Source organism: Cynocephalus volans, chromosome 5 (assembly GCF_027409185.1).
Source record: "Cynocephalus volans isolate mCynVol1 chromosome 5, mCynVol1.pri, whole genome shotgun sequence".
NCBI lineage: Eukaryota > Metazoa > Chordata > Mammalia > Dermoptera > Cynocephalidae > Cynocephalus > Cynocephalus volans.
The window spans coordinates 18,487,165-18,500,530 of record NC_084464.1 but is presented as its reverse complement, the minus strand read 5'-3'; the positions used below and the strand labels follow the sequence as shown (position 1 = coordinate 18,500,530).

Genomic DNA, 13,366 nt, shown 5'->3' with positions numbered 1-13,366 from the left:
GGGACAGAGCTTGCTGTCCAGTGTGTTTCCTCATGCCCATCCTGTTGCCCTTCCTTCCCACTGACCTAGGGGACCCTCTCAGCTTCTGGACAGGGCACAAGGAACATCCACCTACAAACCCCCATCGATTTGCACTGCCCACTCCTTCTGGACCCAACTCCAGGGCTCCTTGAGAATTCTGAGTTCCAGGCAACACTCACACTGCAAGACCAAGACAGCTCATCTATTTAAACAAGACAAAAACAAACAATAAAGCAGACTCAGACCACACAGTGATGACTGGACTGGAAAGCTCCCCGTCCACACTGGAATTCTGCTGCCCATGTAACATGGGCGTGTTCTGCATCCTCTGTCAGTCCCTATTAAACAGACAGCTCCTCCTGATTCATCTTCCTAGCTCCAAAACGAAAAACAGCACCTGTTTTCAACAAATGCCCATTGATGGAAAGGAAACCATGGTCCCTCCTGTTTGCAAGACTCTATTCTCTTAATTTGACCTTGAGCAAAGAGGATGGACACAAAACTTCAATCTGTAGCACATAAGTGACAACCAATGCAGCCCTGCTACATGAATCCCTATAGCACAGGTCCTTGATACTAAAAAAGCGGCTAGAGTTAATATATTTTTTCCCCTATGGAGCATGTAAATTTGCTATTTTCCTTCTATAATATGCAACATTCCCCCAAATTTTCTTGCTTGCTTGTTTTGTTTTTCTTTTTTTCCAAGTTTAGTTAAAATGATGAAGGAGGAGGAGGAGAAGAAAAACCCTCAGGACAGAATGCTTTTCAAGGCTTTTTGTCCAGAGACTGTTCAGATGGTGGGCTTTGCAGACCAGCTGCGACAGCTCATCTGCTGGTTGTCTAGAGATCACCGTAGAGGCAGGAGATCAAAAAGGCAATAAGAAGGGGAGCAGATTAGAGGGAGGGCAGATAAGTGACACGTGGCTACACGGATATCCTCAGCCCTAACAAGCGTAGTATGCAGTGCCAGCCAGCACCTACACCGGCTCACCTGCAGGAGAACAGTAACGTCATCAGAATTTTTACTCCTGCTCGGCCACAAACAAACAGACCATCATCACAGCTATTGTGAGCAGGAGAGAAGCCTGGCCCCACTGAATATAGCCCATAAAGAGCTTTTTACCATTTAATCAGCAAAACAAGATTAAACAGCCCACTCCTGGCCATTTGCTGCAATGCTGTTCCTTCCAACACCACACGCCAGCTCCATTTTAAAGATTACTTCCTAGCAGGGTCCAGAGCTGGCATTCCTGCTCTTAAAAATAATAAAGAGAACAGGGTCTTCTCAGAAAAGACTAGCAGTCGCAGGTTCTAGTCTTCACTTAAGCACAAGCAGTAGCTTTGCTGCTATGGAAACTGAAAATCTACTTTAGCCGTGGTAAGTTTGGTGTTTGGAGACTTGGCATGGGCAGTATCAGATAAGGAGATTCAGCACTTGGCCACCCAGGTAACCTTTGAACGAAGTCAGAGAGATAATGTCAAAACAGCACGATGGCTTTATGTCAGCGGGTTTGCAGGTACAGCAGACACTGAAACTGCTTGTGTTTTTCTTCTTCACTGCCTCTCTCTTTAATACCTGCAGCTACAATTCTTTTACCATGGTCCCCCTTTGAGACGTCTCATCCCACATACTAACGTACAGGCATCATGCAAAAGGCTGCTTCCTAGACAAAAGTCTAGGTTTGCAGATGATGGAGGAACTGTCCCTTGATGGGCAAGAGAAATAGTCTGACTTCAGTCTCCCTTGGCTGCAGACTGTGAATGTGACCGCCCATAAGACAATTACTAAATTGTCCTAGTTTTCCTTCGGAAAAGGTTCTCTCATTCCTCTCCTCTAAGTGGTCTGAGCAGTCCCCAACTCCTGGCTTCCTGAAGCGTGGTCCACGGACAGTGTCAGCATCACATGGGAGTGTGTCAAAAATGTGGCATCTCGGGCCCCCCAGACATGCAGAATCAGCACCTGCATTTTAACAAGATCCCCAGATGACTCCTTGAGAAGCACGGGCTTGCTGTGTTTCCCCAAAACCGTAAGCATGTTTTGCCTCCCAGACACACATCTACGGGGTCTGAAGAAGTGGGACCGTTTTCTGACCTTTCCACTCCTTGTGCTTTTGCTGGGAATCCTAGCAGAGACTTTATTTCATCAGGTAGATAAAGGCAGAGCGCTCCAGCACACACTTGGTATTTAGCATTCCGGCCGGGGCAATGGAAAAACACACTGACTTGACGTAAGGACGCAGGTGTGACCACTTAGAGAATTTTTGCCTTGACTCACCGGAAATTCTTTCCAAACTGCCTGAATCCAACTATGTTCTGAAGGTGGCCAAAAAGATATTTTTTAAAAAAGCAATTACCAAGGAACTGCAGGCACTTTAGGCTTGTCATTAATCCCATGTTACTTTTGGATGATGAGAAATCAGTTTTTCTGAAGCAGCAGAGGAAAGAACACTAAAGCCTTGAATCCCAGCATCTATCAGGAGGGATGGTGGCTGCAGGAGGCTGCTTCTGCTCAGCTCTGCAAGCAGGAGCATCTGCTGCAGTGGCTCACACACCTTGGTGATGGTTCCAGCCACCTGAGAACAGTGTCCACAATCCAACTGCCTCCTCAGGGCCTGGCTATCGGGAACAGCAGGCCACCCGCAAGCAGGCGCCATAGCCCCTGTGGAAGACCATGGCTGGAAGCGGTGTCTGGTACTACTTTGGGCCAATTTCTTTGTCAATGGAGTCAACCCCAAATTGTCTTAGTAGATTTTCATTTAGGGGTAGCAAAACTCCCCCTGATTATGTAAAACAATTAAGGGTCACAATAAATTATCACCTTAGGTGATGCATCAGATTCATAAAAATATCTCAAGTGTCCAGCGTGCTGTGGTTATGAGCCTGGACTCTGCCTGGGTTTGAATCCTGTGCCTGGTACTTATGAGCCTGCAACCTTAGTTCAGTCACCTAGGAGTTCTGTGCTTCAGTTCTGTCACCTGCCAAATGGGGTGTTGTAAGCATTAACAGCATATAGTGACCAGATATTGTAAACGCTGTGTGTTAGCAGTCACAACAGTATTACACATTATTACTATATATCACATTATGATTATTGCCGAGCCACTCTTTGGTCTCAATTGACCAGATGAGACTTATTTGGTCTCATTTATTGTTCACCTGACCCAGTGAGTTTCAGAGTAGGTCTGAGGTTTCTAAAAGACAAGAAAAGAGAAATAATCTACAGTGACAGTCTCCACTCTCTTCTCCATATATTTCATTTCATGGAGGTTCTCTCAGACCCAGAGGGGGAAAAAAAAAAAAAAAAACCAGAAGTGAATTTGAGAAAACTACATCAAAAATCCCTATGGTTAAAACTGCTTTTCCCCTAAACGTCTTCATGGAAAAGGCTTACAAGCTACTCGTACAAGCTAGGTATACTTGTCAACAAGCAGAGAAATTACTGAAGGTTATGAGAACTAAACAGGAGGTAATTAAGACTGAACTGAGGCATCTGGTCAGCAAATAAACAGGGTCACGACCACGACAGAGCACACGGTACAGGAGCAGCCCCAAAGCTCTGCTGGAAATGTGGCGTTGTCAGAGGCTGCAAGCCCAGAAAGATGTGCTTTTCGTAAGTTTTCAGATTCTCACAAATTTCCTGGAAAAAAAAGAAAGTTGTGCTGCCCAGATCAGTCACTCCAGGCAATAGAGGAGGAAGTCCTGAGGGAGCGAGGCATCACAGCTGGGATGTCACCAGCTGGCACCACAGCCACTCCTGGGAAGGGGGGTGTAAGGGTCAGTCCTGCATGTCAGTGTCGCTAGGCCACAGTCCCAGGCATTCAATCACACACTAACCTCGGTGTCACTGTGAAGATATTTGATAGATGCTATTAAAGTCTGTAATCTGTTGACTTTAAGTAAGGGAGGTGATCCCAGATAACTTGAGTGGCCCTGACCTAATCTGTTGAAAGACCCTAAAAACACAGCAGAGGCTTCCTTCCTTGAGGAAGAAAAATTCCATCAGTGACGGCAACTTCACTCTGTGACCCAGAGTTCTAGCCCATCTTTCCTGCTGGCCCACCTTACAGACTTCAGATATGCCCAACCAGCGCCCATGATCGTGAGAGCCAATTCCTTGCAGAAAATTTCTTAATATATATCTCCTACTGGTTCTTTCTCAGGTGGAATCCTGATACAGAGGCCAGGGCACCTTGCACATCCCACGAGGTCACACAGGGACTCCCATGAAGCCTGTCTCAGAAGCTGCCTGCCCGGCCTTACAGTGTTGCCAGTGGGGGTGGACACCTCCCCACTCCATCCTGTCACAGGCCAGCCTGGACCAGGGTCCCCAGCCTCACCAGGTACTGCTAAGCTCAACGGTGCATCTAAGTCAAAACCCGTGAAGGTAGCAGGCATCACCCTGTTCTCTTTGTAAGTGTAGGTAGGTGACCCTTAGATGGGTTCCCCAGATTAGAGGACAGAATGTCATTGAGAACAGGCAAGGACATGCAGCCCAGGCATCCTCCAGCAGTGAGGGGGCAGGGCAGAAAGAATAAAGAAGACAGCTGAAGAGTCAGGGGTGCAGGATGTAGGAGGAACTACACTTCAGAGTTCAGAAAGGATTTAGTAAATTCTGCAATGAAAACAACATATCATAACATTTTTATGTTTGTCTAGGAAATGACAAGGTTGAGGAGACAGTGCTCTGTCCCATCAACTTCCTCTCCACCAGGAATTTAAGGGCCAACCTGAAAAGGAAACCAACAGTCCTCCAACGCCCCACCCAGATGACAAATTCCATAACCCTAAGCAACAGCAGCTAAGAGGCTATACGCTCAGATGGCCCAAATTTCACACATTCCCCCACTGAAAGTGACAGCATCAATGCAGCACTAGCTGGAATCAGCCACATAGTCTGACCACAGGGTTTTGAGGGTGCAGAGCCCCAAGGAGGGGTCCAGGGAGCTCCATCACCTGAATCGAGTCCTGCTGCGGCCTCTGACCAGGAGCTCACACAAGTCTCTACACACTCTCTGAGCTGCAGACCAGACATCTCTTGGGGGATCTTGGATAACTGGGAAGTGCTGAAGGGTTGTTAAGGCGCTACAAGAGGAACTGAGCAGTAAGGTCACTACTACAAAGAAAAAAAAAAGTTCTTAGAGGAGACACTCTGACACATCCCCCAAGATCTAAACACACACTGGAATATTCTCCTGTGGCTGAGACCAAAGGCTCCGTCTTGTTTATTCACTCTGTCATCTAGGTTTGGCCTGATGGGTTTTTAAAGCTTACTGTTTTGCTGGTATTTAATGCTAAATCATGATTTTAGACACCCCTTGCTTATACAACTTAATTTTTTTTTGAAAAGTACCCTGTGTTTTATGTTTGCAGAAGACATTATCTTCACAGAGTACGTATCGGCACTCTCAGCGATAGCGGGTATCACCTGATTTGCAGCTCTCAGTCCCTCAGGTAACTGCTGGATTGCTGGATGAGAACTCTGTCCTACGTAGTAAAATACTTACAGCACGGCAGCATCGAGGGAAGACGCCTTAGGGAAAGCACAAAGCCCTGTGCGGGTGGGAGCTGGCAGGACTCAGCCCTGGCTTCAATGCCTAATATTAGCCTACCAGAAATACCAGCTGGAGAACAGAGTTCTAACATTCCCTTCCCACCTCCCCTGCCCTCCACAAATGCCCACATTTATCTAACTGTTCACTGAATTCGGTAATTATAAATATTTAATTAAAAATAAAAACAACTTCTGGGGGCTAGCAGGCTGGCTCAGGTGGTTCGAGCATAGAGCTGAGAACAGCAACGTTCAGGTTTGACCCCTGTAGCAGCCAGCTGCCGAAACAAAACACACACACAAACACACACATACACACACAGACAGACACACACACACACACACACACACAGACACACACACACACACACACCCCAAAACAAAATAAATAAATAAACTTTTAGAGCCAGTCTTTAGAAAAACATATCCCATCCTCCTATAATATGTAAATAAATAAAACACCACTTCTTCCTTCTTAGATATACTTTAAAAAACTCTGTGTATGCTTGTGGAAGATAGAGAGAAATATCTATTTTCTTGGGATCACTAAGTGTTCCCAAATTCTCAAGAATGAGTGTACAGGATTTTTGCTGGAATGGAGTTGGCTAGTAACAAAGGAATACAGTAAGCTGATTGACGATATTTAAACCAGAGAAGTAGGAATTCCCAGAACTGTTGTCCTCGGAACAAAGCGTGCCCTGTAGGGTCCAGGCTGAGGCCCAGATTGTGGTCCTACAGCGGGGGCTACATTCCTTCCCTGCCTCTTCCAGACTGTGCGAAGTTACCCAGCCTCTTCGTGCCTCTGGTCCCTCGTATATAAAGCAGATAATAATTGTACCTGCCACATACGGTAGTCGTGAGGAAACGACACACGTACAGAAGTGACAGCAGCATGTGCATGTGCCTGACGGCCATGGCACGCTTTCTCCGGGTGGTCATCCTTATGGACAGGAGCTGTGTGGTGAGTTTGGGGTGAGTTGACGTTGCTAAGAAGCTAATTCCAGTGAGTCAAGTTCTTCCATAGTGGACCTAAACTGTCCTGTGTTTTAGGCAAAACTCAGTCAAAACAGACAAACTCTGCAGTACACAGACCCCATGCAAAAGGACTCTTACTTTTAAATAGTAGACTCTGCCGTCCAGGGAGAGCTGACGAGCATACACGGGACAGAAGAGTGTCTTCTGAGGACAGACTCTGCCCCGTCAGAGGCTGTAGGGCGAGGCCCTCAAGCAGCCCTCATTCCTGTGACACATGTCCCCACCTGCAGGCTTCGTTTCCACCATGAAGCCCATCCCCGGACTCCCTCTTCTGTCCCCACTCACTCATTCACACACGGGGTTCTGAGAAAAGCAGCAGAGAGGGCTGAACGGAGGAGGGACAAGCCCTAAAAACAAAGAAAAGCACACACTCCTCCTAATGAGCTCCTCAAGGGCTGAGAAATGTTTCTTCTGGCTCATTCTACCTCAAAAGCCCTTCACGAGGGAAGCCAGCCGCAGCGACTCACGGCCGCGCTGCCCGGGACACGCGGGTGGACGGAGGTAGACGGCTCCAGCGGGCCTGGCGCCTCCCCACGCCGCTCAGGCACCGAAATTACACAAGCATCCTGGGACAGGCCCACCGAGAGAAATCAGCTACCAAACAGAGGCCACCGCTGAAGGGCTCGGCTGTCCCCAGCAAGGGCAAGCCCACTCCAAGGCCAACTTGGCATTGCCCCAAGAACACAGTGCTCACAGGCCATTCTTCCAAATGCAATTTCCTTACAATGGAAGCCCACTCCTCTCCTCGCCCCCAACCTTCTCCATCATCAAACAGATCAGAAGCCCACATCAGCCAGTGGAGGGAAAATGTGGGATGAAGTAGGTGCTGCTTTCTCAAGGCAGATGGGGGCAAGGGGTTGGCCATGCCGCCTACCTGGCTGGACATGGAGCAGGCACTGGTGTCCTCTAGCCTGGTTCCAGCTCGGCCTCAGGGCCACTGGTGCCCACTGGAGGCCACCATAGGCTCCTCTGCAGACAGTCCCATCCTCCTGGACACCTCTCCCTCCCCAGCAAGGTGAAGAACACCAGGAAGCTTCTGCTGTCCCGTTGGCCTAGCTGTCTCCTGCGACACCTTCCCCATTTCCTGCCACTCACCAACCTGGGCCTGGAAGTGAATGCACCACCCAATAATTATGGCCATGGGCAAAGATACAGGGCCCAGGACCCTGGAAAACAGACCTGGGGACATGTGACTGTGGAATTCCTTATTACAGTAAGAGGGCCTGAAATTGCCAGTCACAGAGACCCAAATAGCATTTGAGGGTATGACTGCAAAAGGTTGCTATTACCACAACAGCTCCAAATCTTCCCTTCCCATGGAAGACCTACCATTTCCTTTTAATTTAAGAACTGCCAACTCAAAGGAACGGTCAAAAGAATTTGAAAGAGTGTTTTTCTCCATTTAAAGAAAGAGAAAATAAAAAACAGGGAATTGTAAGTATTTCCTACAAATCCCATTTCAGTACCTGCCTGCCAGACACATAGACACGTATGTTTAAATGCAAATGCAGAAGTACTGAACTAATTACAAAGCGAACACCTATTACATCTCCAGTATGAGGCTTAGTAACAGTTCCCACTCACTGTGGGCCAAACACTTTGGTAGGTATTTTTCACACATTAAGCTCATTTAATCTGCACGACAACTTTCTGATGCCATTTTATGCTCATTTATGGTACCATCTTTAATGCTCATTTTACGTGAGAGACCCTGAAGCTCAGAGTGATTAAGTGACTTATCCAAGATCCCACAGCTAAGGAATAAACAAGGTAGGAGTTGAACACAGGCTCCCCCATACCACCCCACATCTCTGCTGCAGGTGGGAGCTGTCTTCAGGTAGAGCCCCTGGTGGGTACGGCTCCTCACTGTGCCCAACCAGCATCCAAGTTCCCTGGAGGTGACGCCCTCATTGGATTTGTTCCCCACTGCTCCTCACAGCCTAGGACTGCGCCTGGCACATACCAGGGGCTTGGATACTTGTTGAATGAATAAGTGTGTAACAAATTCTTCCTCTGTAGTTCAGGCACTTTACCTGTGTCTCCCTTTTCTTGGGTTTCCACACGAAATCAACTGTAGTCATTGTGGAAGAGACCAGTTAGTGAATCCTCTGGAGCCAGCCAATCACCATACAGGGGAACTCATCAAAGTCCACATCATGTTCTACATATTCGTATATTGATAATAGCTTGTGAAAACATCAATCATAAATCCCAGTACAAGCTATACAGTTCAGTTTCCTTTCCAGATAATAAATTATTTCTACCATCTTACATCTTTTCTTAAAACTAACATTACAGTGATTCGAAGGAGGAATAGGGATTTAAATACTTGCTAATGTTTCTGCTCAGCAGTCTCTTCTGTTTAAAAACGACGACTGATGCTCGGCAGCACATGCTTCAGAATTTAAATTTAATGACACTTTCAGTCTCCTAGAATTTAATAAAAGCAGAAAAATCCAGGGAGAGAAATGACTTCAAATATCAGAACAGCCTCACAGCCACGGGAGTTCTGGTATTTCAGGTCTGCCATGTTTTCAAGCTCAGTGAAGGAGCGGAGAAGACAACAAAGTCATTTCATCACAGTTTAGGAATTACCAGCCAGGGCTTCCGGCCACCAGTTCCAAAGTAACAATTCTAAGTCCTCCTTCAGTTCCTCTGGTGCTACACATTCTGTGGATCAAAATGATCCATATTCAATGACTGCTGGGCATATGGAAGCTCACAGGCCTTCAGATTTGAGAACGCAAAGGAATGATGCCAAATAGAAAGAAATATCCCCAAACTACTCCCAACTCTGCCCCGTCACAACATGCACGAAGTTCCCCAAAGGTCAGAGGGCAGGGAAGATGACCCAACTTTACTTCTCTTTATCAGCTTTATCATCATCATTTTATGAGCTTGGCAAGCAATCAGGAAATTAGAGGCTAAACTTATGGTGAATAAAATATATCTCAACACGAGTTCATAGTATCATTACTGTGTCACATCTAGTAAAAATAAACGCATTTCACTCTTCAGCATGATTTTCCTAAATAGAGAATTATTATCAACTTAGGCTTTCTAAGCAAGACCTTCCTTTTTTTTCCCTCTCACCTTTCCATCCTCTCCTGCATCTGCATTGAAAGGAACTTTCCCTTTGAAAGCTCATACACTGACAAGAAAGACAGACTAGTGTCATGACCCTGATTCCATCTTCTGGGCTCAGCAATCATCAATACTTTGCCCCTTCCTGGTTCTTCTGCCTCTTTCTTTCTCTCTCTTTCCCATAATATTTTAAATCAAATTCCTAAGATCATGTAATTTACTTTTAATACAAATGTAAATCTTCCAAAAGAGGGATATTTTCTTACATAAATGCAACACCATCATCACATCTAACAAAATTAATAATTATTTCATAAAATTTAATGTCCAGCCTGTGTTCAAATTTCTCAACTACTTAAAAAAGTCTCTATGGTTTTTTGTTTTTAAGTCAGGATCCACATAAGATCCACATATTGTAGTCTCAAGTCTCCACTGGTGCAGAACAGACCCTCTCCCATCCCTTTTGCCCAACACCCTGTCTTGTTGAAGGAACCAGGTGGGTTCTGCTTTTATGTGATTACTTTCTCAGGGTGGTGGTAACTTGTTCCTGCACGCCTTGTTTTAACCTCTTGTTTTTGTTTGTTTGCTTGCTTGTTTGTTTTGGCGACTGGCCTGCAGGGGGATCTGAACCCGTGACCTTGGTGTTATAAGGCTGAGCTCTAACTGAGCTAACCGGCCACCTCCCAGGTTCAACATTCTTGGAGAGAACAGTCCATGGGTGGTGCCTGTGTTTCATGCTGCTGCACCCCAGGAGGACACCTGCTTCCACCCACCGATCCAAGCAGTGGAGCTGAACAGCCTCCCACCCTAGGGCAGTTCACCAGCATTTTTCCAAGGGTTCCAGCATCCTTTACTGATCAATGACTGTATCCGTGATTTCATCAGGGAGTACAAAATGGTGATTTGACTTTCTAATTCCATCCTTTGATGTGCATTGTTTTCACCTGGATTACTCTGTAAAGAAGAAATTTTACTTACTTTTAAGGGCCATTTCTTAACCCTGAAATACATTTGATTTGGAAGAGGCAGCACTCTATAATCACAATCACGCTGGACAATCTCACATGTTGTCTCACCCTCCAAGGGCTCCCGTCCCACTCAGAGCAAAAGCAAAGTCTTTCACTGTGACCCAGGACCCCTCCCATAGCCCTCTGACCTCATCACCTGCCACTGCTACCCACAACTCTCTCCACTTCAGCCACCATGGCCTCCCTGCTATTCCTCAAACCCAGCAAGCACGGGCTTGCTTCTGGGCTGTCCCCTTCCTGTCTGACCCACGTGGCTCCCTCCTGCCTTTCTCAGGTCTTTGCCCAAGTGCCACCTTACCCGGTCAGCTTTGCCTGATCACCCCTACTCTCTCGCTTCCCCATGTTCTCATCACAGGGGAGCACCTCTAAGACAACGACCTGCAAGTGTGGTCCCAGCCCCCAGCAAGAAGCCTTACCTGGACCACATCAGAAACACAGTCTGAGCCCTTCTCAGACCTACCCAGTCAGAAGTTGGGGATGGGTCTGGCAATCTGTGCCAACAAACTTAAGAACCACTGCAGTGTACCTTACAAATACTGTGCTATTTAATCTTCCTAATAACCCAATCAGGTAGGTACTATTTCAGCACTCCATTTTAAAGAAGACAAAACAGATTTCTAGGCTCCACCCCAAGAGATGATCATTCAGGAGGTCTGGGGCAGGGACCTGGAATCTGCGTTTTTAACAAGTGCCCAGATGATGCTGATGCTGCTGGCTCAGGGAACACCATTGAAAACCAGTGCTCTAAACACAGCAGGTGGGTGGGAAGCTCCCTGGTCTCCTGAGCCAGAGGGGGTGGGGGGTGGGGGGAACCAGGCCAGGGAAGGAGCCAGTTGTGGGCTAGCCCTGCCTCCCAACCCCCACCTTTGTCTCTCTCTACTCCCCCCACCTACCTCCCCCACTGCTCCACATCATCTTAGAATGTAAAATAATAATAATAATAAATAAATAAATTTAAAATAAATAAATAAACACCACAGGTAGAGTTTTGCACATCTTGACCTTGAGAGCCCACGTTTAATTTTCCTTTGTAGCATTAGTATATTAAAAATAAAACAAAGCTGTTTTAGAAGGAAAACTCAGAGTACACCCACCAGGACCGGAGGAGTTAGATGCCAGGCAGATGAAGAACGTGTGAGACAGCCTGGTGTGAGAGGTGGAGCCTGGGGCAAATCACCCGGCACCTGCCTAGTTTAAAGGCCTTTAAATTCAATTAGAAGATAAAACACTGTTTAGGTCACACAGAACATGACTGGGGTCAGGGTCTGACCACACACTGCCAGTCTGTAGCCACTGATCCTTGATCGACCTGCTCATTTTATTCAAGGGGAAAATAAGGTCACAGAAGTCAGTTGGTAGCAAAAGCAAAACACAATTTCCAAGCCTGGGGCTCTCTGGGCCTCACTGCATTGCCTCCGGAGAGTACAAGTCACTCGGATTGCTTCTGGTTTATTTTTAAATGGAGATGACAATAAAAACAAAATCAAACTTGATAGGACACAGGGCAGTTAAAATTAGCTTTCTCCTCCTCCACCAAGTTGGAAAATCCCCTTGTGCTATATTCAAACAGACTGCATCAGCCAACTAAATGAAGGATTGGATCAGGCCAGCGACGGAAAAGGGGTTTTCAAGAAGCAGGTCCACGGTGAGGGAGTACACTGGTGGGGGGAGCAGTAAGTGGTTTTCCTCCCAACCCAAGTGAAGCAGGCGTCCTCAGCAGCAAGCAGCAGAAGGTCCTGGGATGTTCTAAGACCCAGCACCATCGTGTTTTAACTGAGCTTGTTCCACACAGAGTCTGCCTTTGAATTTCCTGAACATGTGGACAGGGCCACGAGAAATCTGACACTACGTATAGAGCAGCCAAGTCCTCAGCTGGGAACTCAGAGACGACGTCCTCCTGCATCTCAGCTGTGGGTCTGTGGTGAATCCCCTCACCAGAGTCCAGGTGTGGAACAGAGCCCGGCAGGCAGGGTCTCAGGTTCCATGGAGAGGACTTCACAGCTCACACCTCGTTCATCACACCCATGCCCTGCTGCACGCACAGCGTGGGCTCAGGAAACAGAGGCTGAGTAACACATTTATGATCTTCAAGTAACAGAATACTCCCCCCGTGTGAATCTCCCAGCAGCTGAGCCAAACTCCTCCACATCTGGACTCAAGTTTTTCTCCCTGTGACTCCACTAGCAGCTGTGGGGCCATGAGGCAGCCCCTCACCCACCTAAAACCTCAATTGCCTTTCAAATGCGTTTCTTCTCCTCTGACAGTGGGTGGCTTTTCTCCCCTGGGGGCTCCATCTGTCACTCTGGCTCTAAGATGTATGAGCTTATAAAGGGGCTGACTCAAACTGGACCATGCTGCAGTCTCCTAGAAGTGGCTGTTGGAAGTTGTAGAAGATGCACACACAGAGCTTTGCACCTCACCCACTCAGCAGTTAAGCAAATGTTTCCCAACAAGCTAGGGATTCTGGGAGGCAGACTTGAGAGTGTTGTGGACTCCAGGTGGCTGGAGGGAGGTGACAGTGCCTCCAGGTCACACCCACGTCATTCTTACCTGGATGGCTAGTCACTTCTGATGAAGTTTATCTAGCAGGCTGCTGACAGGCGACTGCGCCTGAAGCACAGCTTCCTTCTACTACAACACTGCTAGAAAT

General features: G+C 47.1%; 1 protein-coding gene across 3 annotated transcripts in view; it reads right to left on the bottom strand.

Moving 5' to 3' along the window:
* SLC22A23 (solute carrier family 22 member 23) overlaps positions 1–13,366 on the bottom strand; it is a 171,888-nt gene that overhangs the window by 48,313 nt on the left and 110,209 nt on the right. The window lies entirely within an intron of this gene.